At 34.9% G+C, this 25,507-nt stretch overlaps 1 pseudogene; it reads right to left on the bottom strand.

The window, feature by feature from the left end:
* Window positions 1-23,103: 23,103 nt before the first annotated feature.
* On the bottom strand, window positions 23,104-23,601 carry LOC148937752 (uncharacterized; annotated as a pseudogene).
* Between the last annotated feature and the right edge of the window lie 1,906 nt (window positions 23,602-25,507).

Below are 25,507 nucleotides of genomic sequence, written 5' to 3'. Positions count from 1 at the left end.
CGGAAGCGAAGTAGCCACGGCGTTGTCTAAGATATTTCGCGACGACGCTCGACATCCGCAAAATCTACAAACGAACAAAGACAAGGAGTTCTACAATGCTGCCGTAAAAACGGTTATGAACAGGGGCGATATATGTCACTACGTGACATACCCAAATAAGAAGGGAGGGTGTGCGTCACGGCGGGGCCCGACCACGAACCAGTCGTGAAAACTCGTAATTATTTTGCGAAAAAATACCACCTCAGCCAGGAATCGAACCTGGATCTCCTGCTTACCGGGCAGGCATCTTATCCTTTCGACTACCGAGGCATGTGATGATATTTATCGCAAATAACGTGTTTAGAATAACACGTCAACAATACAATGATACATATATATATATATTACAATATACATATATACATGTATTCTTTCGAATCCCCACGACCGGTACTCCAGAGAGATGATGGTCCTATTCTCTCGATGGATGCAGGTCGGACTGCAGCGGCGACACCCTCCAACGCCATTGGCAAATATATAAATATACAAATAAAATATACAAATAATCCTCCTGGAGCACGACAGGAGAGATTGCATCAAGCATGGCTCGAGCCCCCGAATAAGAAGGGAGGGTGTGCGTCACGGCGGGGCCCGACCACGAACCAGTCGTGAAAACTCGTAATTATTTTGCGAAAAACGTACTCGGTGATGAAGGCGGCAGTGGTGGGATGGTTCAATCGCACGCTCAAGAACGACATGTGAAAGTTCTTCACACTCAACGGATCATACAGATGGCTCGACGCTCTACCGCGTTTAATCTCAGACTATAACAACCGTGTGCATCGAAGGATCAGAATGCGACTGGCGGACGTAACTCCCGCTATTGCTAAGAGATTCCTCTCCACGGTATACAGTCATTGAAGTCATTTGAAGATCTCAACCCCCGCGAGATGCGAAGTGAACGATCCGGTACAAATCAGCAAGTTCAAAACAATATTCGAGAAAGAATATACGCCTAACTGGATGACCGAAGTTTTCCGCTAAGGTGCAACGCACGAATCCCGTAACGTATTTGAAAGACTATCGCGGAGAGCCAGTGGTCGGAGGATTTTACGAACATTTACTGCGAGTTTCCAATCCCGACATCTATCTCATAGAGAAGCTGCTACGTAGAAAGGAAGATTTTCGTCAAGTGATTAGGAATGGACAATACACATAATTCTTGAATACATAAAACGGCTGTATTGTAATATAATGAATAAAAGAGTATAAAGATATCTTACGTGAAATGATTATTTATACTTACTACATTGGTAAAATTACTTATACTACATTGGTAAAGAAAGTATCTAATAGCGGTATCTTATAATGACCTCACGATAATATATTGGTGGAGTCGGATATTACGTATCGCTTATCGTCGTATGGACTCAAGGCTAGCTTTAGTTCAGACACGGTGTAAACTTCGTGCAGCATCGAGGCGCACGCCTGACGTTGTGATTGCTGCAACGATTTGTTTAAGCACCGCACGAAGTCCTTGAATGTTACCGTTTTCGCGACGATATTCCTTTTGACGCCCTTTATCCTCTTCGTATCGCTCTTTTCCATAACTTTCAGAACGTACATTTTCGCTCTGAGTCCTATGAACTCCGTTATGATCGCTCTGTTGTTCTCATCCTTCAAATCGAGAATCTTCTTGTTCGTGCGCGGTATGTCGTACGCGTTATTGGAGTAATCGCTGGTGTCGAATCTCGCGATATCCCGCTTTATATTTTCATAAACGTTTTCGCATTCCAGAAGATATATCAAACTATCGGTGTCCGTATACATGATTTTGCATTTAGATATAAAGCGGAATCATATAATTGTAATGAAATTCGTACAAACGTGTTTTGGATATTTCTAGAATGCACATATCGACGTAGATCGGTTTGTTAAACTTCGAATTTGCGCAACTCGACGGCTATGAGATTCTCAAAGTCGAAGATGTTCCTACTGAAAGTTCACGATCAGCGCCTCCGCGCCATATCTCCCGTCTCAACACGTCACGAGCCTCACGTCTACGTGATCGCGCACGTAGTCTTCTCCATAGTCTTGCCGAAAACCGTGTTCATCAGTTTGTATAGATTGCTCTCGAACTCGTTGCTCGCGCGAGCTTTCCGTTCCATATTAAGTTTGATGTACGCGCGCAGCCAAGGAAACTGCGCGAACTGCAACGCACGATAAATCTCGTTACGCATAAATCGTGTTGCACGCACTGCTGAAGATTACGATAGTGCGTCATGTAACGCGACTTGTCGTAGAGCGTGGCGAGTAGCTTTTCGTTTCATTTTCCCGGGGGTTTCTTGCGCATCGGACAGAACAGAAGATCCGCGTGACCGTCATGAAGATATCGCCGGTACTCGAGATCGACCTCTAGGATATAACCAATATCGAAGGTGGCACGGACATAACGTTGAGATTCTTGACGTCCTCGACCCACCGAAATTCCGCATACGATAAGGGCTCGCACAGGGCTCAACCGTAGAGATTGTTCACGTCGTAGTACATGAGATACGATGACAGTCGAGATAGGTCATACGACGATTCATATTGGTTGTTAGCTCGCGCGTATCTATTCGAGCATTGACTCAAACTGCCGCGTATGCGCTCTATAAACAACACCATATCAATATCGGTAAGCAGATCGAATTGAACGTTCATGTATTTTAACATAACATCCTACCCGGTAACGTGTATCCCGGTAACGTGAAATAATGCGCGGGATCCAAACCGTAACTCTCCATACAGGTGTTCCGAAAATTTTCGAAAATGTCCGCCAAGAGAAGCACATCCGTTTTTAAGTATAGATCGCTGTATTCACCGAAAGTTCTGACGCGAGAACGCTCCCATACACTTCGCGCGTGCTCGCAATCGGTAGCGCTCACAGTTTCGCCAATTAAGGAACTGTGAAAGTTTTCGATCGGTAATAACTCGATCTCTAATAGTTTATCAACGTTGTCGACATATTCGGGAATATCATTGCACATGAGCAATTCAAAATCCTCCACGACGAGACCGGAGAAATCGCGCGATCCTTAATTTTTCCCGATCTAAATACGAAGCTAATTTCTCAACATTGGCATTGAGAAATTTAAACGAAACATAGCTTAATGCAATTTTTCCATTTGCCATATGCCGAATCGTTACCGATTTTCGAAAACACGATATAATTCTCCTTAGCAGCAACAAGTCGACTCTACTCTCAAAAGCGTTCGCTACATCCCTAATAATAAAATGTGCGTCGTAATCCGATAGATGATAAAAGAATATAGGAATGACAAACGTGTTCTGATAGCTCAAATTACAACTCACATGCGCGGGACCTCTGTAACGTCCGGTAAGATGACAATGATCGCGCACGCGAATGTTATGCGGTTTAAAGATCCTTCCGCAAACGTGGCAGCAGGTCGTCCTTTGAAAAGCGTTCCGTTCGTCCGACGTGAATTTCGACATCAGTATGCTCGCACAGAGAACCCTCTTCACGCGACACGCGAGAGCACGCAGCTCTTCGACGAACCACGAGACGTAGTCGTCGCCTCGACGAGATCTATACGCGGATACGATTCCGTTATACGTGCTACGCAAATAATATTCCACGCTGAACGCCTTGTGATGTTGATAGGCGAATCTATTGTCGAGATTCCCCGCGCACTATCGATCTCCCTTTTTTAAAACGCACTCCAGATCAGCGTACACAACGAATCGGAGTCTTTCCTTCCTGTCGTGATTATGATTATGATTATTAAAGAAAGCCATTTGTCGTCCTCGCTCGGAAGAATAACAGCGTAGTCATTCGCTCTTCCCCACTCGACGCTATGCGCGACTAATTTCTCGTTCGAATAAAAGTAATGCAGATCTGAGAAAAAACCGATCTAAGATTAATATGAAATTTATCTCGCGACGAGCATAGTTTCTCTTATATTTACCGATCGCATATATACTTTCTATTCTTATGCTTGTTTATTTGGGATCTCAACAATCGAGACAGGTGCTTTATCCATACGAAGTGACTGACGTTATCGCTGCGCCACTCGTTCGACAGATAAAGCAAATTCGCGTAGACCTCTTGTTCCCCGTGAGCAACAAGGGAACGACCATGATACCGTTTCTCTCCCTTTTCTCTCGAATGGCAAATACGTTGATAGATAAATTGTTAAGACGCTCGAATCCAGTAATTTGTCGTTTTAGCATCATAAGAAACTATCGTACCTACAATACTGTCGAGATTCAACACCATCGAATAGTGAAGATACAACGAAGGTCTCTCTGGGTATAGATGGAAGAGATAGACGGAATACAGAGCGCCTATGCGAAACACGCATTGTCATTTGAACATACGTTAATCATGGCTCTTTTATTCCTTATCTCTGGCGGAAGACATCCAATATCCAGTGTATAGGATTACATTACACTTGTTCACATTGATCATCAAATTTAATATCCGAAATAATGCCCAACCGCTGTCGCGTTCCTGAAATTCCTCCAATGCCGTCAAAATAACATCCATAACATCTCTATCGTATCATTCTCGTAGATCGGACATACCGAATAGCTGACAATTCCTCATGCGAATGCTCTTAACAGCGCCCTTATTATTCGCAACAAATTCCCCGTGAAACACGATGTTGACTTTCAAATAGTGCGTATATCGAGATTGACGCGCACTCACTCGAGCACTATGTCTCTCGCGTCCTCGAGAAACCGTCGGCGTTCGATGTACTCGATGTTTATCACCACACTCGTTTGTACGCGTTTCGCGAGAGCCATCTCGATACCCATTCGAACCCCTTTGAACTGTCGTACCCTGCACCCACGTAACAGAAACGATTCAAAGCGATTCTCGCACCCTCCAATTGCGCTATTCGAGAGATCAGAGAATTTATCGTTCCGATAACCGTAGGGTCGACTCTATTCTCGCACCTGTCTCGTAAAGTCTCGAGACATTCGACGCGATCCCGTTCCCAAACGCGATAGCGCGTCGATTCCCGCTACGCGCTCGAGAAGACCGCGACTCTTCTCCATATCGTCATCCTGAGAGTTCGCCGGGATAACGCGACCTCCACACGGTGTTACCCCGACCGTCGTTGTTAATTAAATTAATTTTATATAATAATATAATACGTATTTAACATAATAATATAATAAATATTTTCTAGATTAAAAAAGGTATAATAGATAGGAATCGAACTCGGATCGACAGATTGGTAGTACAGGGCTGAGTGCCCGAGCTATCCGATCTCGGCGACAATGAGTTTAATGCGGCCGGCATATAAGGAATGCTATAAACTTTAAACCGATTTTTTTCGAAAACAACTGAATATTGCATCCTATCCTTATACTCAAGTACTCTTCTAGTGAAGTACTTTAACATATATAAGTCTTTTCGAAATCGATGTTCCCAAGTCCGCGCCCCTTGTTACTAAAATTTCAGGAAATTCAAATGAATTTAGAGTTAAGCATTATCTTAAAGAACAAAAAAGTATTCTAAAATTCGTAAAAATAATAAACAATAATGTGAATTCAGTATGTGCAATCATGATTTATGGCGCACATCATAGAATTCGTAAAATTTATCAACAATTACACACATTAAGAGAAAGTTATTGCATCAAATAATTGTTACTGCAGCATAAAATAGATATTATCCTTTTTAGAGTTATAAAATGATTTTTTTAAGAACCAAGAAATTTTATTTGCCTTAAAAACTACGCATAGACATATTTTTCTTAATAATAAAAAATTAATTATATTTGACAACTTTTGTCAAACTTTTTCAAATAATTTATGTATTTATATATTTTATCTATATTATCTTTTCTTTTTATTTATGCACATTTATCTCTTATCATCTTATTTTCTAAATATATTCCTATGTTGGATAATAACTGTCTCTGTTTATGTAACAATATAATTATAAAATATCATATTATTCTTTTTTGTGTATTAACTCATTAAATACACTTTTTATATTTTAATTTAAAGTTAAAATCAAAACATATGTTGTTATATATAAGTAGAAATATTATAATCTTTTTAAAAAAGAAGACACTATTTCTTATAGTCTTGATTTGCTTTGGATTTGTATTGATGCAAATATTAATTTTGCTTAACTTAAGATTAAAAACCTTCTATATGAAGATTATAATATTTTTATATTTATATATGAAAATACCTGTCTTGATTTAAGTTTAATTTTCTTGTGTATTGATCTTGTGTATTATTAAATATAAGAGGTATATATATTTATAATTATACTGTTAAGAAGCGGAGCACTTATCATCCCAGAAATATATTTAGAAAATATATTTAGAAAAAAACATTTTGGATAATAGAAATACATAAACGTGAATAAATGAGAAGAAAAGATAATACAAATGAAATACATAGATTATTTGGAAAAATTTGACACAAATTTGACACTTGCTCATATGCAGTTATTTTTTTATTAATAAGAAAAATATGCCTATAGATAATTTTTGTAGCAAATAAAATTTATTGATTCTAAAAAGAATCAATTCACAATCGTTTCACAAATCTGAAAAAAATCTGTAATATGTAATATCTATTTTGTAGTAATAGTAATTTGTTGCAATAACTTTCTTTTTTGCGTGTTGATAAATTTTACAAATTCTACAGCGTGCATCATAAATCATTGCAATTACACAGAACGATGCGTTTTTAAATTTGCTTTTCTATTCGCGATTTTATTTGTTACCTTTTGCTAGTCAGCGATGTCAGACGGAGGACGCGATTCCGCCGCTATGACTTTGGTCATAAAAACACACACATCAAATAAAAGTCACGTGCACATGTATGTAATAACAGGCGCATTTCTGCATTAACTTCATGATAATCCGCGATCCCCATCTTATCATCTCTGGCTATAATTAATCGACAACAGTTATTTATCTATTACTTTACTCTCGCTTTTTGTGCACATCATACGCTGTCCAAGTAATAAGTATCAAATAATTAGACATTTTTCTTGTATACATAATTTCTTATGAAATAAGTAGTGATATAAGTGCTTTCCGTAGAAGTTTGTATTATTTATAAGTATTATTTATATTATTTCTTTTCGTTGTACGATTAAATTTGCATGTAACATTAGATATAAAATAACATTCTTTAGATGCTTTCTTCCTCTCTTTAGATAAAGTACAGTTTTGTAAAGTTTTGTAAGTTATTTACAGTTGCATTTCATTGTATTTTATTTTTTTTTTTATTTCATATCTTTCTTTTACTCTTTTTTTTGTATTCTATTATTCTTGTATTCTATTATTCATGGATTCTAAATGTGCAAAAAGAATGAAATTTTCTTATGATTGGCTGGAAAACGAGATTTTTAAATCTTGGATAAAAGAAGTTCCGAATGATAATAGTTTATATTTTTGTGTTGTTTGCAGTAAAACGTTTTCTTGTTCATCATGAGTTTCGAAGCATGATGAATCAGAGTCTCATCGAAATAATATGTTTAAAAATTGAAGAAATAAAGCTCTGAAGAAATAAAAACAACTGAAGGAATCTCGCAGGAGGAAATTTCGTCAATCATGGCTTGAAAATAAATAATTCAAACCATAACTAAAAAAAGTCCCGAATGACCTTTCAGTTACTTTTGCTCTTTCTGCAATTCAACATTCCGATGTGATCTTGATGCGCTTCAACGGCATTCTGACACAAAGAAATATATTTCAAAGTGTCAAAAAAGAGGCTTTATTATATTATAGATTTAAATATGCTTGAAGAAAAATCGTCTTTGTTATTTGAAGATAGCAAAAAAATCACGGAAATTAAATTTGCAGCATTAATTGCGGAAAAAAATATTCCATTTCAAACAGCAGAATCGATTTTGAGTTTCTTTCAAGATGTCAGAAAAGATTTCGAAATCTTGCAAAATATGACGATAAATTGGAGAAAGACTCCAAAAATATTAAGCAAAGTTTTATATGTTCGCGAATAAGAGCGATTAGTTGAAACGTTCCAAAATAATAAATTTTCTATTTTTATTGATGAAATGTCCGATATAACTAATGATAAATGGATGACGTTTCTTGTTCGGTACGTTGACCCTCAGACTTTGAATGTTCTAACGGAATTATTAGAATTAATTCAGTTGGACGCGAGTGATTATAGTGCCGAAAAATTATTTACGACTTTCAGAGATAAAATGTGAAAAAAATAAATTCCATTCCAAAACATTCTCACTCTTTCCTGTAATAACGCTTTCGTTATAATAGGAAAATATGATTCTTTCAAAATAAAATTAAAAAAATATTGTCAAAATTTGATAACAGTGCTATGTCCTTGTCATGCATCTGTATTAATAGCAAATGCAGCTTATACAACAATTCCTGAAGCATGTGAGGAATTGCGAAAAGTGGCATCGTTTAGCTTCAGCAGTCCCAAACGCGCGTGTATTTTTCAACAATTTCAAAAATCAATTTACTTTTACTAATGATAATAGAAAAATTTTTAAATTATCTGAAACACGATGGCTTTCTCAGTCACTCATGCATGATAAGATAAATGAAAATTGGGATGCGCTGATAAAATTTTTGCAAGAAGAACAAATAAGCAAAAAATCAAAGTCTGAGGCTGCTTTGCTATCTATGATGCAAAGTAAAATCCAGAAATACAAGCACATCTTTTATTTTTGGAATATATTCTTGATGCTTTTAATAAGTTTAATAAGCATCTTTTCAAACAGAGATAACAAAAATTCATTTACTTCAATCGTCCGCGGAAAATCTTTTGAAAATCATCCTTCGCAATGCAGTAAAAGCTCCGTTATTAAATTTTATTGCGGTATAATGATTCTTTCATCAACTTGTATGTAATCGTAGTTATCCTGATCAAGTAATGGTTAAACAAGCTTGCCAAGATCTTCTTGATCGATTGAATCAAGAACGTCAGGATGAAATTGTCAAATCAGTTTATGCAAACTGTTTGGCATTTTATGATATCGCTGCGAAAGAAATTCGTCAGAGACTTTTTATTAAAGAGAAATTTCTAAGTAAATTGAGGAATTTTGAGCCAACATTTGCTCTGCAGCAAGAAAACGAAGAGAACAGATCGAACAAATCCATTGTTCAGGATGTACTTTTTGTTGCTAAATGATTTGGAGGAGTTGATCAAGAAATGTTGCGAGAAGAATGGCAATCTTTAAATCTGAATTTCACATCAGAGCAGAAAACAAAAATAATTACAAAAATAATCCAAAAAAATTGGATTTCGATAATGCATGGAAAACAATAAAGTAAAAAAGCGGACGGAACTTTTAAATATTCCATGCTTTCAAAATTAACTAATTCAATTCGAGCTCTTTCAAATTCAAATATTGATGTCGAAAAAATGCTAACAGACATAAAAACAAAGAAACATAATAAACTTTCTCCGATTAACATTCAATCTACGTGCGTATTAAAATTATATTTAAGGGCAAGAGGACAAACGGCTCAAACTATGAAAATCGATAATCAACATTTAACTCTTATAACAACCGTGAATTTATATGGAAAAGATCCAACAGAAGATATATGTTTTTTTACATTTGTTTACAGTCGATGAACCTCTACTTATTAATGTCCTCCGCTTTGTAATTGAGTCTTTCAAAAACCAAACTAATTCCATCTTTTGTTAATTTCAAAATTTTAATACAGTACATGTTTACAATGCTATGATGCTAAAATTAAACAAATTACAATGGACTTAATCAGTTTAGTTACTGAGAGGCTGAATTGTAGTTTGGATTGCTTGATGGCTGCTAATATTGCTTTTTGTAATATATATTATCGTGTATATTTCTTTCTATTTCTTGTTTTTCTTTATACTTTGTTTTTCATTTTCTTTGAGTTGGTTGCAAATTTTTATGAAATATTTTTTATATAACTGACTGGCAAGATATTCCATGTCCATCTCTAATTTTTCTGCTAAAATTAATCGTATGTTCGGTATGTATAAATATTAATTGAATCTTAAACTTTATAAAATCGTAGCACGATAATTCTTGACAAATAAATATGGAGAATATGTATTCAAAAATTTTTCAGGTTTTGGCCAGACAATGTTGTTTTACATCATTCTTTCTCAGTTCAGCTCTCTAACGCAACTTCTGCGATGCAATGTTCATGTTTCAATAGAGAACGTATCCTATAACCGAAAATTTCTTCAGAATATGTGCGGTTTCTCATTAAAACTGTGTAAGTTCAACAATTAATATTTTTCATTGATGCAAAATTCGTTCATTTTTCAATGCAAATCCACGCCTCGCAATGTTGCATTGAAAAAAAGTCACCACACCTTTGAATTTCATATTCATTATATTTAGTTTAAATTGAAATAAAAGGTTAACATGCTTAATTTTAGAAAATCTATAATTATTCCGCCGCTGTTATTGTCAAAAATGCATTTCTTTCATTATCTTTCTAAACCCTTTACGAAGGTAAGAATGTTGGTTATAGACTTTTAGCTTAAAATGGAATTATTTTCTAATAAAAAAATTTTTATGCGAAAACATAATTATATAAAAAATATGTTTATATTAATTTCTTTCTTTTTTTTGAAAAATAAGAGTAATAACAAGAGAAATATAAGACATAATTAAAAGAATAAATTTCCTTGATTCTTTTACAAAAAGTTAAGTTGAGGTATGAGATAAAATTGAATAAAAATATATATAATCATATTGTTGTAGTCAGATCTACAATAATAAAAGTAATCCGCATGGCAACAAAATTAATCCACATGAAATCGGAAAAAGTCTTTCGAAAGACGACATAAATGCATGATCGCCAAAATTGCGATCAGTTTTTCAAAAGATCGCAGAAATGTATCGCGCGAGAACATTGCGAACATTTGCGAAAAGTCTATCAGCAAATTCCTCAATTTGCTGATCGAACCAGGCGTGATATTAATCAATCAATATCACACGATCAATCGACGCAACCGATCAGAATGCTGATCGACCAGTTTATATAATCGACCATACAAGGCAGAGTCGAGAGAGTCGAAAATTACGTGTCGATCGGAATCGGACTTATAATAATCGCACGAGATATTACCGAATCTCGTAGCGAAGTTCCCGCAAGCCACACTATCAGCATCTCAGGTGACATATTCGGTCGTCGGCCGCCAAAGTAACGCGATACGCACCGAGTCACCCGACGACGTTTAACCGTGTGTAAAATATAATCGTTAATATATTAAGCATCTGTATACTTGTGAGAATAAATCAATTAAAATAAAGAAAGTGTGTATTAGTGAATTCAAGAAGATCCCTACATTCTTTTGATCCTGCTCGGAGTCCCAACTTCTTAAGCTTAACGAACCCGACTATCCCTAATATTAACGTCGTAGCCCATACGGAGTACAACAATATATATTTATGATTAAAAATATATATGATTATATATAGACAATTTTATCTCATTTCTCTAAACTTCAAACTTTTGTAAAAGAAATAAAAATTATTCTTGTAATTATTTTTTAATAATTATTTTTATTTTTATCCTCTCATTATTACTATTATTTGGTATAAAAAAAAGTGTAATAATGGCAGAATATAAGAAATAATTAAAAGAATAAGTTTCACATTCTTTTACAAAAAATTAAGTTGAAATACGAGATAAAATTGCATAAAAATATATATAATCATATATACTTTTATTTAAAGCTAGAGCTGCAAATTATCGAATGGTCTCCAGATATAGAGATCAATTGCAAATATACAAAAAAGCAATCTTGCAATGAACAGCTCTGAGACGAGCAGCTTTGTTATTCTTCCTTGGAAAAAGTTACATGTTCTAATGCAGCTTTTACAAGATGAGTTGACGCTTCTCGTCTAAACACAATTTTGGAATTTTGTAGAATTTCGTGGAATTTTCCCCACATTCAGCGTGCTACTTCCTGTATCTGGAAAGCTTAAACAATATTTATTTCACAGCGAGCAATTTTAATAAGAAATGTTATGTTTTACCAGCTACATCTAAGATGATAGTCCTATCAGGGGCGGGATTATCAATCATTAGATTGACAAACTCCGGCGGCTTTTATATATACTTAACAATAATAGCGACAAATTTATTAAATGACTTCAGAATTGAGTATATCAGTATTTCATTCCAACTAAATATAATAAATATGAAATTCAATAGTATTGACTTTTTTTTTGCAACATTGCGAGGCGTAGATTTGAGTTGAAAAATGAACTAATTTTGCATCAATGAAAAATATTAATTGTTGGACTTACACAGTTTTAATAAGAAACCGCATTTATTCTGGAGAAACTTTCGGTTGCAAGATATGTTCTTCATCGAAACATGAGCATTGCATCGCAGAAGTTGTATTAGAGAGCTGAACTGAGAAACTGAGAAATTGAGAAACTGAGAAACTGAGAATGAATAATGCAGAACAACATCGTCTGGACAAACTCTTTAAAATATCTTATTTATGTATTCACCGAAAATTGTCTGTAAAAAATTGTGCTCCGACTTTATATACAATTTTAGGTTTTCTTATTATTTACGCATCCCATATGTACGTGTCACTTTGACAGAGAAAGAAAGATCTACATGAATAATCTCGCTTTCCATTGTGTGAAAAACTTTTCATAAAGACAATTTACATGCATTATTGCAACTGTAAACACTGTAGTTAAATATTATAGTTTTTATTACATGTATATATTATTTGACTTATGCTTTGCATGCAAAATTTATAATACTATAATATTAGGCAACTCTAATAATATAATATTAGGCAACTCTTTCGCGCGCGTATGCATGAATATTAGCTTAAATATTTTATATATCGCATTTTATTTTTTATTTGTACATTTTATTTAATACTATCAGGAAATTGCTTGTGAAATGTTTATTTCTTCATTTCTCCTTTCATCCTTCTATTTCTTTCTTCCATCAGGAGGAAATGAAGAAAATTGTCAAATAGTTATATTTCATATATAACTTATTAGACAATTTTCTTACATTTCTTCCTGATGGAAGAAATCACTACCTTCCCGCGGTTTCTGTCGAGCAGAAATATGGACATGTTTGTTATGTTTAAATATTTTTTAATAAAAAATTTTTATAAATTATACTATACTACAACTTTTAGACATTTACTATTTATTTCATACATGTATAATAATACATACATGTATAATGTTCTTTTGAGATAATATTATTAAATAATATTTAATAATAAGATTTTATTTTGTCCACGTTTCTGGCCAAGAATGGATTTCTTATTTCATAAACTCTAAGCTGTACAATTCTTCTTTATTATTTAATTATTCATTTTTTTTAATTCCGAATTTATATGAATTTTCTGAAATTTTACTAAGACAAAATTATTCCTTTTATTATATTTTAATTGAATAGTCGATAAAAAATTCTTTATGCAATGACATATAAATATGTATGTAAATCTATATAAATATATAAATATGTACATGTCACGCACGCCCGCACGCCCGCACGCCCGCACGCACACACGCACGCGCGCACACGCATGCACGATTATATATAGTACAAATTTTTTTATTTCTTCAACTTAATTTTCGGTAAAAGAACAAACAACGTCAAATAAGAAGGGAGGGTGTGCGTTACGACGGGGCCCGACCACGAACCAGTCGTGAAAATTCGTAATTATTTTGCGAAAAAATATCACCTCAGCCAGGAATTGAACCTGGATCCGGGATCTCCTGCTTACCGGGCAGGCATCGAAAATTATCTTTTTAATCATTTTTCTTATTCAATCATTTACATTATTATTGTTTTTCTTACACCAAATACGAATTTTACAAGAGAAAAAACTAATATGAACATACGTGAACGTATTTCGTATTTGACTATATACGTTTATTATATTTATATATGTTTTACATATTTTATATAAACAATTTTTATTGGATAAAATAATTGTGAAATTATTGAATAAATTAATTCTCTATTAAATTCTTTATTTCATATATTTATCTTTTTTCAGTTATTTTAGATGTGATGTTTCCTAAAAATCATATTATATAATTATAATCGCGTCCACGACTGAAATTCACGCCAAGAAAACGTTTAATATTCTCGATCGCGGTAGAGTCGAGCGAGCAGAGCGAGAAGGAGGGACGACATTCTCTTTCTCGCTCGACGCGCCGAACTTGGTCGAGCGCGCATAGGTACACGGATAGATGAAACGTCTCTGTGTGCGTAAGTGGAGGGGGAAACTCGCCAGCGTGCTCGGACACAAATTCGCACCATTGTTTGAAATAGAAGATTGAAAACTTCTAACTGATATACTCGAAGATTGAGGATGATATTAGTATATGAAAAAAGATGAGAAATAAATACAGAGTAAATATATATAAATATATATACAGGGTGTTTCATTTTAAGTGATATCGATTATCTCGCGTGAAGTCGATTATCTCGCGAATCGATGATTTTATTGAAAAATTTTTCGAATAAAAGTTGCATGACTTGAAGGGGGACATATGAAATGTGGACTTGACCTTGAGTGACCTTGTCAAAATCAAGTCAAAGTCATTAATATTAATGTTTTTTTATTAATGTTTTTTTAAATGGAACTCCTATTTTTTATTACATATTCTTGTAGCTTATCTCAAGAGTTTTCCAAAACACTATAATAAAGTTACTTTTCGTTAAGTACTTGTTAAGTTATAAGGCAAGACTGATCGCTAATCCGGCCAACTAAGGCAAGACCGATCATTGATCCGGCCAACTAAGGCGCATGCATACATAGATAACGCCGGCGGTACTGTAACTTTTCATAGCTAGCTCCATAACTCGTAAGTACTCAATGAAACTTTATTATAGTGTTTTGGAAAGTTCTCGAGATAAGCTACAAGAATAAATGTAATAAAAAATAGGAGTTTCCATTTAGGAAAATATTAATGACCTTGACCTGATTTTGACAAGGTCACTCAAGTCCACATTTCCATCATGTGTCACTCAAGTCCATATTTCCATCATGTGTCCCCCTTCAAACCATGCAACTTTTGTTCGAAAAATTTTTCAATAAAATCATCGAGTCGCGAGATAATCGACCATATCATTTAAAATAAAATCCTGTATAAAGTAATACTAAATAAATATCAAATAATTACATATTATATAATTAAAAATATCAATATTCTTAATAAATAAATAAATAAATAAGTAAAAAATTATAAAAAAATTTCCTAATCAGTATGTAAAAACAAATGCAATACATGGAACAGGCTGCACCGATGAAAGTAATATCAAGAAACAGTAAAGCGCATGACAAAATCAATGAAGTGGTTGACTGTAAATGTGCATACTCAAAAATGTTGGGACACTGAGTACCACACATATCCCACTAGCCTCTACACGCCTTTTATTTAAATGCAGATCAAAACTATGACACAAATTAAGCACTTGCCCAACGAGATAAAAATTTAAATAAATTACTGAAATACAGCAAAAAATTATATAAAATAGGCGCAATAATAACTAAGTGATAGCTTAAAATAAAATTAAAAAGCAAATATATAGCAAAGGTATGCAAGTGTACATATAGGGGCAGCCAGGGAATAGCATTATAATACAATAGCTATCGGGTGCCCATGAAAATAGTTTCTCAAGAAAAATTAATTGATACATAAATAAAGTAAAATAAAATTAATGGATAGAATGATGTGATTATATGAATAAAAATTACATCAAATAAGCTAAACTTGATTAAAATAAATTAAATAAAAAAAAATTAAATTAAAATTGATATACGAGAAAATTTGAAATTCATTTAATACTAATCAAAGATAATTAAAATTAAACAAGATGAATAATTAAAATAATAATTAATGATTAGAGTAACATTATAGATATTTATAGGTAAATAGTGTAAAAATGTAAGAAATATGAATAGAGCTCATTTGAATTAATTAAATTAAATTAAACTAAGTTAAGCTGAATCAGAAATGGAAAAAAAAATAAAAATATTAATGCGTATATACTAGGCAGAAATAAATAAAAATTATGTAAATTTAATCGGAAACAGTGAAATAATAAATAAATTAAATTAATATGCAATTTAATAAGTAAACAGTTAAAATGATACATAATAAAAATATAAATCAGATTAAATAAATATACATTTCAGTGCAGATAGTATAATATCAACAAAATTGATAATAAAAAGTAAATAAATATAAATATAAATATAAATGTATAAATATAATATAAATATAAATGAATAAATAAATAAAGTCTTATAAAACAAGTAATGCGAGTCAAACAATTTATTAAAACAAGACAATATATATCAATATCAATATCTGATGATCAATATAAAAACAATTAAATATAACAGTGATACAGTATAATAAGAAAACTAAATAAACAAGAGTGAGAAAGTATATTATTAATAAAATCAAAGAGTTTAAAGAATAGCACATACAAAAAACTTTTTATCAGCAAATCGTTGAGTAAATAAGACCAAAATAATATTAACAACAAAAAACTAATAAACAAGTCACTAAGATCAATAAGTTGCAAAGGAAAAAATATAATAATTACAGTTACAATTGATAAGTTCTTATACAAACTAAAAGACATAGTGTAAAAGACATAGTGTACGGCATTACAATTGAAATAAAGTGGAATAAATAAAAAGGAACATATCAAATTTCGATTGAAACAAAGTCGTGGATATAATAATACCGGAATTCCAATTTTTATTTCAAAACAATTTTCAGATTAAATCCAATATGTAGATGTACGTCGATATATATCCACAGAGGAAACATAAAAGGTATCCAAGAACACAAACTTCTAAAAGCGTCACTCCACCGCCAGATTGGCAAAATGATATTGACTTAATAATTCGCTGAATCCGTCCTAGTAGATTACAGATAATATCCGGAAGACGCGACCTAACTCGTAAACGAATATTGCGTATTATTTATTGTCACGTGTTCGATGTTCCGGTCACTTATATTCACTTATATCACTTATATCACACAATCTATGATAAAATATTAACAGTAATCAGCCCGCGCATAGTCCGACAATATATATATATATACTCGCAGCAAGTTCACTCGCGTTACACTCGCGCCAGGAAAGGAAGAACAGTTTAAGAAAGAAACACACTTTATTATACACTGAAGCACGGGAGTATTAACAAGAGCTTCACAATAAATTTTCACAATAAAATCAGAATTCGCCGCGATACGGCTCAAACTCTCGCGCCGCGCTGTCGACTCTCTCCACGCTTGACAATCGCTTGACCGCAAGAAACGATCTTCAGGAAATCGTTATGAGTATAGCGTCGAGCGGAACACCGCTCGGTCGTAACGACTCCCCTCCTCTTCGAAATTGTCGAATAAACAATATCTACTCAAAGAACTTCTTTTCAAATTAATTATCCCCCAAAAAAATGAATATCTACATATCTTTTTTTACACACTTACAGACTTTGATTCTTTTTCTTACAAATTTTTTTCCTTTCCTCAAATGGAGCTAATCTATCTAAATGTACTACTTTATTTTTATGTCTTTTCGTTTTTCGAATGCAATAAACCACATCATTCATTTTCCTAACCACCTTATAAGGTTCTTCCCAACTACTTTGCAACTTGGGAGTAAAGTAGTTGGGAAGAATTCTACCTCGCATTCGAGGATTATAAAATCAAACTTTCTGGCCAGGCACAAAATTTAATCGCCTATCCTTCCGATCATAATTCATTTTTGTCCTTTGCGACCTTAAATTCATACGTTAACTCGCAACATTATGAATATGAATCATTCTCTCCCTCAATCTGAATGAATATCCTCCTTCTTGGGGAACATTAACAGTTTCAGGAGGACAACCACGAAGAAAATCTAACGGCAATCTTAATTCTCCACCCAAATTCAACTTTGCAGGGGTAAAACCTGTGACCTCATGCTTAGAAGCTCTGTAAGCTAATAATCCTAAAGGGATCCAACGATCCCAATTTCTCTGGTTTTCTGAAACAAATTTAGATAAATAATTTAATAAAGTCTGATGTTGTCGTTTCACCGTTGGATTGTGGATGAAAAAGAATAGTGTGAGTTTTCTTTATTCCTAAAATTCGACATAATTTCTGAAACATTCGCGATTGGAAATTCCTTCCATGATCTGTATGTATTTCCAATGGCACTCCATGCCTAGATACTATCTGACTTACAAAAACTTCTGCCACCGTACTAGCTTTGATATTTTTCAGTGGAAAAGCTTCCACCCATTTTGAGAAACAATCAATAACTACTAATAAATATTTATTCTCAGAAGATGAAAATGGTAAGGGGCCTAACACATCCATCTGCACCCTCTCAAAGGGAGCATCTATATTATAAATCTGAAAAGCAGATTTTCCCTTTTCAACAGAACCTTTTTTAGCTACACAAACTTTACAGGTCCTGATCCAATGGTCTACATCTTGTTTACATGTCGCCCAAAAGAAACGCTTCCGAATCTTTTCAAGAGTTTTATTTACTCCAAAATGTCCCTCTGTAGGAGAATCATGAGCCTCCTCTGAAACCTTGCATCATTTTATGAGGAACAACAATTTGAAGAATAACAATTTTCAAATCAGAAGATCCCATCTCTTACAAAGAACTCCATCCTTAATAACCAAAGAATCCCATTGAGACCAATAAGTTTTCGAAGAAGCATTCCCGGAAATAATCTCATGTCGAAGAGGGCGTCTACCTATTTCCTTACTCCGAAGAATTTCAACAATCGAAGGATCTTCTAACTGCGCTGACCGCCAATCCTTCGATTCTCTTTCCTCTAAAACTATCTTTCCGAAATATTCCCCTTTGTTTTCCTCCTCTTTTTTTCCACTCTGGCGCAATAATTGCAATCACTTTCCGTACAGGGGCGTCTTGATAATCCATCAGCGTTCCCTGCTTGATAAAAAATTTCGAAATTATATTGCTGAAGACGTTCCAACCAGTGGGCCAACTGACCTTCCAATTCCCTAAAATACTTCAATCAACGGAAAGAAACATGGTCAGTTATCTTATTAAGAATTCTCGTCCATATAAATAGTGATGAAAACTTTTCAAAGTCAACTATTGCTAATAACTCTCTACAAGTAACACAATAATTTTTTTCGGTTTTACTTAACACCCTATTAAAATAAGCAATTACTCTCTCCTTTCCTTCTTGAATCTAGGATAAAACAGCACCAATGCCATGATTCGAGGCGTCAGTATCCAAAATGAATTTTCCTGTCTCGAATGGAAAAGATAAGACAGGGGAAGAATCAAACATCGCTTAAGCTTTTCAAATTCTTCCTGACAATGTTCATCCCAAACAAACCTCCACTGTTTCTTCGTCAAGGAAAATAGGAATTTTGTAATTTGCGAAAATCTTCTAACAAATTTCCTATAATAGGAGCAAAACTCCAAAAAACTACAGACTTGCTTCTTATTCCGTGGAACAGGCCATTCCTGTACAGAAATTATCTTTTCAGAGTCAGTAGAGATTTTTCCGAAACTTCATAAAGAGATTCTTCCGAGACGTCCTAAATATTTAACTTTCCTTCCAAACAGGGAACATTTTTTGGATCTATTTTTAAATTTGCTGTCCTGAGACGAAGAAAAACTTCCCAACATCGTAGATTAGCCAACATCTCTTCAAAGGTTTTTACTGAAAATCACAACATTATCTAAACCAAACAGATTTTATTTAATATCTGACGAAGAACTCTTTCCATTAACCTCTCAAAAGTCGCCGGGGCATTACATAATCCAAATGGCATCACAGTAAATTGCCACAAACCATTACGTATTGAGAATGCCGTCTTTTCCTTATCTTCTGGACGAAGCTTCACCTGTCAGTATCCACTTTTTAAATCCAACGTGAAAAACCAAGAATTTCCTGACAATCGATCAAGAAGATCATCAATTCTTGGCAATGGGTAACAATCTTCATCAATGATTGCATTGAGCTTTTTGTAATTCACACAGAATCTCAATGTCCCGTCCTTCTTCTTCACCATAATCGCAAGTGAAACCCAAGGACTATGGGATTCTTCAATCACCCCTTGCTGTTTCATCTCTTCAAGAATTTTCTCCACCTCATCTCGCATCTGTAAGGGAATACGTCTAGGAATCTGCTTAATAAGACTTGATTTTCCTAAAAAGAGAAATTGAGTGCTCTATTACCGAGCAATTTCCCGTTATTATCCGAAAAGATATCCTGAAGCTCTTCGAGAAATTCAAAAAAACTTTTCTTTTGTAAATCATTTAACTCTATTGAATTCCTATTGAAAAAATCTAATAAAAATTCAGGAATCTTCCTTTCTGGAAGACTAATATGAGAACAAGATAGGTTCTCCTCTTTTCCGTCATTACTAAAGAGCGAATTGAAGATCCTATTCTGCCCGAACTTTAACAAGAAAATCTCCCAAGATGCATTCATCAATTTCTGCCACATACATCAGAAATTCTAAGGAAAACTTCCCTAACTCGACTTTAACATTTTGTTTTAAAATGGGAACTTCTTATCTAGTTGGATCTCAATTTTCTATTCCAAAACTGTTGCCTTCCCGGCCTAACCAATCTTTTATTTAGAATCGAAATATCTGAGTCCGTGTCAATTTTGAAAACATAATTTTGATTGTCTAACTTTCTTTGAAAACAAAAATTTCCTGATTTCCACTTAAATTCCCAAAAATTCCTTTCCCTTGCGGTATTACATTTCCGCGCCGAGCCTTGCCTTACACCGCTGCAAAGCTCGACGAGCCCGAGTTTCCCTTCCTTGAATTAACTAATGAAGAGCATTCCGATCGGAAGTGTTCCTTAGCTCTACATTCATTGGCTCCTCTTTTAGGACCGGAAGTTTCCTTTGTTTACTATTAAAATGATTAATTTTCCTGCGATTTTGCTTGTAATCACGTGCGAAAATTTCTCTTTTGTTCAAAAAGTTCCGTTTCGTGTCCGACTTCAAAACTAATTTTCCCCTTTCGGCCTCTCTCCTGAAATTTAGGAAAACTATTTTCTTTAAAAATTTTTACCGCTATGACTCTTTCCACAGCGACCCTCAAAGATGTATGCCCTTCCATTTGAAGGGTCTGCTTAATAAAACCATCTACCAACGCGACAATAAATTGCGAGCACGCAATTTCATCCTGTATTATACACCAGGTGAGCACTCCGGATAGGCTAAACGAGACAAACGCTTCAAGTCCAAGCCAAGCGCAGCCAAATCTTCCTCAAATTTCTGCTTCCGGTTTATAAACTGCATGTAATAATTTTGTGCCGAAAGTTTTTCCCCAAAACGTAACTCTAATCTAGAGACTAATTCGCTATATTGTGAATTTTCCAATTCCGTTTCCCCCTCTAAAACTGAACGCGCCTTCCCTCTCAAACAGGAAGCCAATACAATCACTTTCTCTGAATTTCCCCATCTATTTGCCCAAGCAATCAATTCAAATTGAGATAAAAATTCTCGCAAAGGAACATTTCTGTCGGACTTTAATTTTAACCGAGACCGAGACTTAATTACCGAGAATTAAAATTGGATTTGATTGGTCTGGTAGATCATACTCCTCGGACTGCCGCACCGATTCTCCCTGCTCTTTCGCTCCGCGTCGCCGCTCCGCTCGCTCCTTTCTAAGAAGGCGAAGCTCCTCAATAGTCATACGGAAAATTAGGTTCGGAGTCGTTTCCGGTTTCTTCGCACACAAGCTCTCTTCCTGGCCGAGACAACCCGTCTCCCCGACGTTCCTTCCTGTCCCACTTCCGTCACTGTTTCCTTTCCTTTCAATTCCGCTTAACGCTCCGCCATGTTTTTCTTATCCCGAACGAGCCCTCAAAAATATCGCAGTCGCGGCGGGTTCACTCGCGTTACATTCGCGCCAGGAAAGGAAGAACAGTTTAAGAAAGAAATACACTTTATTATACCGAAGCACGGGAGTATTAACAAAAGCTTTCACAATAAAATCAAAATTCGCCACGATACGGCTCAAATTCTCGCGCCGCGCGAGTATCTCCACAACAACGCTCTACAACCGCTTGACGACCGCGTCGACAAAGAACAATCTTCAAGGTTGGAAATCGTTATGAGAATAGAGTCAAGCGGAACATCGCTCGGTCATAACAATATATATATATATGAAGTAGTAAAAGGACAAATGAGAATTAGCGCTGTTTATAGTGCGCAATTTACATTCTTTATTACAAATTTAAAAAAATATAACATAAGTTTCGACTCTAGTTTGAATCATCCTCAGTGTATACAAAAATAAAAAATAAAGATAAGATACCGTGTTCATTCGTGTTCACTAACGTTAATTTCACTAACTCGAATTATAATCGTACCGTCATCCTTAAAGAGATAGGACAGTCTTTAAGAGTTGTCAATTATCGGATGGACACGACTCACACAAACCAAACAAAGCACACGCAGGAGTGCGGCACGGTTCACACCAAGCAGCACATCATCAATGCGTCCGCACGCTCTGAGCTCCAGGGAGTGACTGAACGTGTGATCAGTGATTCTACAAATCAACAACTTGTCATCAAATAAAGCCGAGGTTACAGCTTGCTCAAGACAGAAATGTATGCATGGTGCAAAAATTCAGTATCAGATTGTGAATTCAAATAATTATTTTGTCTCTTAATAAAAAACATCTCTGAGATCAGTCGTTTCTGCAAATTACTACCGTAATTTATTAAACTTCAGAGTCTAATACTTTCATACCATTCCAGTCAAATTCATGATCGTAATTCAATCTATGTTCGGTAATGACTGAATGTGTGTTCATATTCCTACGTATATGATTCTAGTGTTCATGCAGTCTCATTTTTAATTGTCTCATTGTTTGTCCGACATAACACGCATCACAGCTGCCGCAGCAAATCTTGTACACTACATTCCTTTTGGAATGTGCTGGTAAAGCGTATAAACACTGTTATAAACACTGATCTTGCCTCTCAACTTATTCATACTGAAGTACGCGGGTTTTGCGTTAAAATCATCGACAATTTTTTTGAGTTTAATCGCAATTTCCGGAACAAAGAGTAAAAAGAACCATTTTGTTCCTTGTGATTGCTGTTGTTTGACATTCTTGATTTATCGCCTGAATAAAGTTTTTAGTCTCGAATGGACATCAAAGATAAAGTTGAGAGGGTAATTCATTCATTAACAAAGTCATAATTACTAAATTCAAGTTTTTTTAGTGATATTTCGGATGAGACAATAAGAACGCTCTGTCAACAAGTCCAGCAATAGTGTCTCTTTTTTTGGGTGCGAAGGTGCTGGGAGTGAAAATTGAAGTACCTCCCCAAGAATGTGGGTTTATGAAATCAATCAATCTCGTTCTTATTAACAACAACTTTTAAAGTCAAATCGAGAAAATTCAACTTGCTCCACCCTACCTCAGCAGTAAATCGCAATCTAGGGTGATACGAGTTGAACCTTCCAAAAATCTCGTTAATCGATTAATCGGAAAGGAATGGCCATTGCAATGTCATCAACATATTTATAAAGAAATGCCGTAACATCTTCAAGCACGCTCTCCTCCAAATCTCTTAATAAATCAGCTATGATCGGAGACAATGGGGAACCCATGGGTGTTCTAAAGGTTTGCTTATAGATTACATTGTCAAACGTACAAAAGGTAGAATTACTTTTAAGACAAACGAGACTGCATCTAAAAATTTGTCCTTAGGAATATCGCAATTCTTCGAGATGTCTCCCCAGCTCTTAGCAATACTGTCAATTGATAGGTCGATAGGAACATTGGTGAACAAAGAGATCACATCGAAAGAAACAAATGTATGATCATCAATCAATTGTATGCCAGACAACTCGTTAGCAAGTTTAAAACTATTTTCTACATGTGTTGAAGGCTTTGGGATACTTCTTGATAGGAGTTTGTTCAAGAAGGATGCCAGGTAAAGAGGATTATCAATTGACGAGATCAATTATTCGGAGGGGGCATCCCCTTTATGTATTTTAGAGAGCCCGTAAATCCTAGGAAGAATCCCGTCGATACAATAGAAGTGCTTGTACAAAGTGTCAGATATGTAATTAGAGTTTTTCCAGGTTTTGAGAATATCTCTATACTGGCAACTTGCAGTAATAGGCCCAAATAAGAAGGGAGGGTGTGCGTCACGGCGGGGCCCGACCACGAACCAGTCGTGAAAACTCGTAATTATTTTGCGAAAAAATATCACCTCAGCCAGGAATCGAACCTGGATCTCCTGCTTACCGGGCAGGCATCTTATCCTTTCGACTACCGAGGCATGTGATGATATTTATCGCAAATAACATGTTTAGAATAACACGTCAACAATACAATGATACATATATATATATATATATATATATACTACAATATACATATATACATGTATTCTTTCGAATCCCCACGACCGGTACTCCAGAGAGATGATGGTCCTATTCTCTCGATGGATGCAGGTCGGACTGCAGCGGCGACACCCTCCAACGCCATTGGCAAATATACAAATAATCCTCCTGGAGCACGACAGGAGAGATTGCATCAAGCATGGCTCGAGCCCCCGAATAAGAAGGGAGGGTGTGCGTCACGGCGGGGCCCGACCACGAACCAGTCGTGAAAACTCGTAATTATTTTGCGAAAAAATATCACCTCAGCCAGGAATCGAACCTGGATCTCCTGCTTACCGGGCAGGCATCTTATCCTTTCGACTACCGAGGCATGTGATGATATTTATCGCAAATAACATGTTTAGAATAACACGTCAACAATACAATGATACATATATATATATACTACAATATACATATATACATGTATTCTTTCGAATCCCCACGACCGGTACTCCAGAGAGATGATGGTCCTATTCTCTCGATGGCAACTTGCAGTAATAGCCTTCGTAGGATCTTTCGTGATTACGGTATAAGTCTCAGTAACATGTCTATCATCTGCGTAAGTAACTGTTCTTATCTAACACGTCGGTGACATTATCTTTATCTGCTCGGGATATAATGTCAGGATGTAAATTGTTGTGTAAATTGTTGTGTGGATTTTAGTAATAGGGATAATCTGATGTTAATGCTGGTTTTTGGAGGGGAAAGTTTAGAAGGATTATTGATGATGGGCGTGCTTTGTTCGGTTTGTGTGAGCCGATGTCCATCCGATAATTGACAACCCTTAAAGACTGTCCTATCTCTTTGGATAACGGTATGATTATAATTCGAATTAGCGAAATTAATGAACACGTCGAATGAATACGATATCTTATCTTTATTTTTTATTTTTGTATATACTGAGGATGATTCAAACTAGAGTCGAAACGTATGTTATATTTTTTAAATTTGTAATGAAGAATGTAAATTGCGCACCGTAAACAATGTTGATTCTCATTTGCCCTTTTACTACTTATATCTAATATCGATATAATCATTTTATTAATGTTTAATTACGCAGGCTGAAAAAATGCATTAGTTCACATTTTTTCTTGTAACTTTCGACTCTTATTCCGTTGATTTA

The sequence above is a fragment of the Pogonomyrmex barbatus genome, unplaced genomic scaffold (assembly GCF_055798465.1).
Source record: "Pogonomyrmex barbatus isolate J1 unplaced genomic scaffold, ASM5579846v1 scaffold11, whole genome shotgun sequence".
NCBI lineage: Eukaryota > Metazoa > Arthropoda > Insecta > Hymenoptera > Formicidae > Pogonomyrmex > Pogonomyrmex barbatus.
This window is presented reverse-complemented; position numbering and strand designations above follow the sequence as displayed.